The sequence below is a fragment of the Euprymna scolopes genome, chromosome 6 (genome assembly GCF_053919585.1).
Source record: "Euprymna scolopes isolate OS-2025 chromosome 6, ASM5391958v1, whole genome shotgun sequence".
Lineage (NCBI taxonomy): Eukaryota > Metazoa > Mollusca > Cephalopoda > Sepiida > Sepiolidae > Euprymna > Euprymna scolopes.
In genome coordinates, this window is record NC_136487.1 from 151,127,324 (window position 1) to 151,133,064 (window position 5,741).

At 32.3% G+C, this 5,741-nt stretch overlaps 1 long non-coding RNA gene across 1 annotated transcript; it reads right to left on the bottom strand.

Moving 5' to 3' along the window:
* Positions 1 to 895: 895 nt before the first annotated feature.
* Positions 896 to 5,355, bottom strand: LOC145278042 (uncharacterized). The gene is made up of 2 exons (XR_013868276.1): positions 3,263 to 5,355; positions 896 to 2,122 (listed from the first exon to the last, which is right to left on the bottom strand). It is a non-coding gene; the product is annotated as an uncharacterized LOC145278042 (long non-coding RNA).
* Positions 5,356 to 5,741: the final 386 nt, after the last annotated feature.

A 5,741-nucleotide genomic window follows, 5' to 3' on the forward strand; every position in this document is an offset into this window, starting at 1 on the left:
CCAACAGGATGGTGCTATATGCCACACGTCTCACAGATGACTGACACGAGTTCATGATATGTTTAAGGAAGAGAGAAAAATAAATAAAGGGTTATGGCCACCATGTTCCCCGAACTTGTCACTATGTGATTTTTATCTTTGGGGAACTTTAAAACAAAAAGTTTATGCAAATAATCCTCACAATCTAGACCAACTAAAGGAAAACATTACCAACGCTATCAGGAGAATCACCAGAGAAGATCTACAGGTAGTATCTGTAAACGTTGTTAAACGTGCCCAGAAATGCATAAATGTCAACGGGGAGCACTTCCTGCATTTTTTATAACACTACAGGTAATTTAAACAATAAAAGAATGTTCCTCCTCTTTACTACATTTTCTTTAAGTAAGTTACCCTATATATTTATACTAGCAGGGCTGGGGGGGGGGCTTTGCCCGGATGTAAAATACACTTAAATATGATATTATAATTTGTCCAAATTTGGTATATATTATTATAAAGTTGTGATTTCAAATGTAAAAAAAAATGTACTTGGGTGCTATCAGTTAGAACCGAAACTGTAGCATTCAAAGCTGGTGACGTTACCACTGTATCAACGTGACACGCATATGAACTGATTAAAAATTTAAAATAAACTAAGACAAATGTACCAAAAATGTATAATGATTTTTTTCAATTTTCACCCATTTTTGACGTTTAAAAACTAGATATAGGATGCCCTCTAGTGTGAGTAATTTTCTAACACAATAGAAGGAGCCCACCTTCTTTGCAGCAGCCTTGGCAATGTTCTCAATGTATTTGTTCCAATTCATGTTGCTTGGGAATGTTTGGCGAAGGAGTTTGAAAATATGTCTTGAGTGACACATCCTGGTTCAACTGCAGATCTCATCTTTTGATTTGATTTCCGCATTACAAGTTCAAAAAATGTGTACGATGTCAGTGCTTTCCTTTCTTGATTCGTTATTTTGCAACAGACAACTGAAGGAATTTTGAAACAAAATTAGAAGCTGTTTAATTTTAGGAGTAGGGTTCAAATAAATGAAACAATTGGTGTTTTATTTACATCTATTGTACATACACCAAACGATTGGTTTAACGATCAATTTTTGTAGGTATATATTTTGTAGTCTGTAGATTCTATTTAACCCAGATAAGACCTGAGAGTAATTGTAATTATAGCAAATCTGTTAAGAGAAAATCATAATCATATTTACCATAATTTCAAAGAGTGAGAAGGCAAAGACTGGGAAAGTGGGTCACCTAGAACTGCACAGAATACAGGATTAGACACCTCAGTTAAGAGGAAACCAGTTACTTCAACTATGGTTTAGACTCTGGTGGCATACAGAGAGGTTTGGGTGGGACCAAATTACAGTCAAGAATTAACTGATATAATTTACATACAGAAAGTAAAGTCGGCCATGGTTGGCAAAAAAAAAAGTAAAAGAAAAGAGAGAAGTGCTTTTCGATTTAAAATGTGTTATTTTATGTTATGCGGGGGAGGGAGTGACGTTACTTTTATACATGGATATAAAATTTTAGTGCAATAAAAAAGGGAGTTTTCTTGTTTGTTTTTAATTTTCATACAGCCTTAGGCCGTTTTATAGAAAAGCCACAAACAAGGACGATAACTCGATTTAACTTGACTAAACATCTGGATACGAGAGTTATCGTATTGTAGAGTTATTGACCGTGTCAGTTTGTCTTTTTCTAAGACAAACCTGGCAGTTCGACCACCTCCTTCGCCCAATTAGAAAATCTGAAAATATGTGTACAAAAAAAAAAAAAAAAAAATGCTTGTTTGTTTTTACTACAAGTTTAAAGATTTTTGGCACAAGAATAAGTTTGCATAACTTAAGATTAACATTGAATTCATAGACTTTTGCTTAAATCGGTTTAAGATCAGAAACAAAGAAAAAAAAATACATTTTAAATAAAAAGAATAATAAAAGGGGAAAAGGGCGGAGGGGAAAAAGTTATTGTATTCTTTAGAAAAAGAAATTGTTTTCAGTTCGAATGAGATGCAGAGTTGAAAACCAAATCATCCAAAAAGAAATGTTCATCCGATGAGAGTTAGATCCAATTGGGGAAAAACATAATGGCCCTTGGCATTCCAACGTTTCTGAGAAAAAGAAAAAAAAGTTTTTTTTTTAGATTAATCAATACGAAATAGACTTTATCTACAAAACTAAAGTAAACCAAAAAAAAAAAAAAAAATGCCAGCGTATGAGTAATTTATATTCAATAATGTGTATTACAAGTGTCAACTTTAATTCAATTGTAATAAGGGCCAATGTTGGTGATTAATTTAACAGCTAAGAAAGAGAACACAAGCAAAAATTAACAGCAATGACAAAGGAATTACAAACGCAGGTAAATAGTGCATATAAAAAAAAGTATTCAATGTTTTGTAATGGCCGATGCTTACACATTGGCATTCAAAATAAAAATGTGTAAACTCGCTTGTACGCATGGCATCTGCACATACACTATCATGAATAAAAACAAATAATTATATTTTGTCCCAATCAGAGAACTTTCTGAATTTATTCAAAATCTTTTCTGGGAGCCATCTAAATCCTTTAAAAAGCCAGATATTTCTTCAACGGGTTCCAGTAGGACCCAGTTGACCTGGGCGCCCTTCTGTTGAATATTAATCTCTGCAGTATCTCTCCCCTCACACAAATTAGCGAACACACAAATATACGTAACTCCTTAACTTATTATCGTCTGTCAACCTGTATAAACTTTATTAGTTGAAATATTTCCTATCTTTGTTAGTGAACTTCTTTTCTAATTCGAAATCAAATGAACGTTGACTCTTATAAACAACTTTCAATGAATTATAATTCATATAAATGGGCAGAGAAGTTTTCTGACCCCTGTAACATATGACTCTTAATCGACTCAGATTTCTTCAATGTCTCAACTAAAGAATCCCATTTGTTTTTACAAGAACTCTAAAATATTCACGAACATTCTATGTTTTTCCTATTGCTGTAAACTTCTATTTTAAACATATATAAAATATCTCTTGTGAATATAATATGCCTTATGAATTCACTTTGTTTATTGTATGACAAAATCTCTCGTTTTCTCACATTTAATGATAAACCTAAAAATCTTTTCCACTGAAAATATTTCTCTGAATCCGGCTCATCTCAAAAATACTTATTATAAAAAAAATACCATAAAGTAAAACCCTAAAACTGGTGTGGAACACATCTCTAAAAACTGGTGATCACACCTCTAAAGTTCTTACCTGGAGTGTTATTTTCACAACGTTTTGGTCGATATAACCTCCGAGCTTTTTTCAGATATGTCTTGTCAATCTCAGTCATCTTTCTGTCAAACTCAGGAATTTGCATGGAATTTTAAAGGGAAGCTTTTATTTAATCCATGGCAATAGCGTACTTTCTACCCGATCATGGCTACAGACCATTAATCTTTTATATATGATTCAAGAAGAAAAAAATGTATAATTTCAGTTTAAAAATTGAGTAAATTTGTAAATTAAAGCAAATATAAATATTAATGTTTATATAACAATCCCAATCAGATGAAAAAGTTCAATATTCAAAATAGAGCAATAGTATAAGAACAATTGAATTTACATTCTATAAATTAATGTTTACAATTTATTTTTTTGACAAAGAGTACAAAGAAATAAAATATTTTTCCTTATTCCATGGAGTTTCAATGAATGGCTCATATTCTCAGAGGAAACGTAGCCAAGAAAATGAAATTTATATGTAGTCTATAAATTTTGTTAATTAGCTTATGAATTGTATACTAAGTTTTGAGAGAAATCATATATGCATGGAATCTGAAAAATGCCAAAGGATAGGTTAAAGGATATTCCAAAAAGAAATCCAGACTCGATGAATATCCAGAGGAAAAGTTTAATAGTCAAATGCATGATTTAATCCATAAAAGATTGATATCCAAATGACTAATGTAAAATTCAATTTGAAATTAGCATTCCAAATATTGTCGTAATATCCAATTCACTGGAAAAAAAAAGAAAGAAAAAAAACGCAAAAGAAGTTATATATATATATATATGTCATTCACATACAGTACTGTTTCGCTGTATCACAACTCATCTGTGTGGCTAGACAAGCAACTACCTAAAGCCAGGTTTGAAACTCGACCACCTAGATGACAGTTGGTACTTCTAACCATAACGCTATTCGACTGCTATGCGGGTAGTGAATTAACAATGTTCAAACATTGTATAAACAAATGGAGCTTAGGTGCTTGGAAAGAGCATCACTTAATATGCTAATAGCATTTTGCTAATCACTTCCAAACCCATGCTAAACCAAAGTTAGGGAGCATTACACACACACACACACACACACACACACACACACACATGCACACACGTGTAGTAAATAATGATACAAACTGATAACCTGGAGGCACCAGGTTCGAATCCAATCAATTTCATACGACCATTTTTATTTATAGATGTTGGTAACTTTCAGGTTGTCCCTCCTGTATGTAACTAATTCTAGGAAGGATTAAATAACACTAATACCAACAACAAAATCAAACCAGTAATAAAACTCGTACTATGCTAATTCACATAGTTTTTATCATGGGACAAAACGAATGAAATATCTTGACACTTTTTAGTCAGAGTTATCTTCCTTGGATTAATTCTTGGGGAATGGGGAGAAGGTGCTTCAAACACGAGTTTGTAATCTTGTTGTGACATTGTGTGGAACAAGACTCTTCCTCATTCTGGCAAGACTTTCAAAGCTTACAGACATTCTTTCTGTTGCTATTTTTCTAAGCATGCTTTCTAGACTTACAGAGGTTACTTTTCCTGATCTAGCCTCAGATTTTCTGAAGCAAACGACTTTGTCAACATCTTTTTCCAAATTATTTGTCACTGCCAGAAACGCTGCTGAGAAAAGTTATGTTATAGCGAAGGAATAAAATGAAAGATATGTACCAACCTGCAAAAATTCAGGTTTAATGTAAACGGACATCTTGCTGCTCAACTCTCTAAATAGAATTCCTGCAAATCTGGTCCCAAATAGTAGTCTCTCACGACTAAGTGGATCTGTGCCTTGTTTGAGGTTAATTGACAAAAAACATGTATAATAAAATGGAAATAAATCTATATATTAATAGGATAGTATATGTGTTGTTTATTTTGTGTGTTACACTTACATCCGAGTAACTGTCGTTTAATTGTTATGGACTTCCATTTGTTGTAATAAATAATTTTACCAAGAATTCTTCATAAGTTTTGGTTTCGATTTCAGTTATAGCTGAAGGCACTGAAATCATTTATTTTTTTATAAATAATTTTACCAAGAATTTTTCATGAGTTTTGGTTTCGATTATAGCTGATGGCACTCAAGTTTATATATATATATATATATATATATATATATATATATATATATATATATATAAGTGAAAGTGTCTGTCTGTGTCTGTGTACAATTCCCTACGCAATAACTCTGTCAATTTTCAGTCTACAGACTCGAAATTTGATATACAGGGTACTGAGATTTAGGAAAATCTTTGTAATCGGTTTTTGGTCAGAAATTTGGCTGTTAAGGGGTCAAAGTTCACGATTTGACCTTTGAGAACTCTACCAAACTCCTCCGCCAATTTTGGGTCTAAACACTTGAAATTTTAGATATAGGTTCCTTAGATATGGATCTAATTTAATAACTTGATTTGAGCCCAAAACAATAAATGTTAAGGGGTCAAATTTT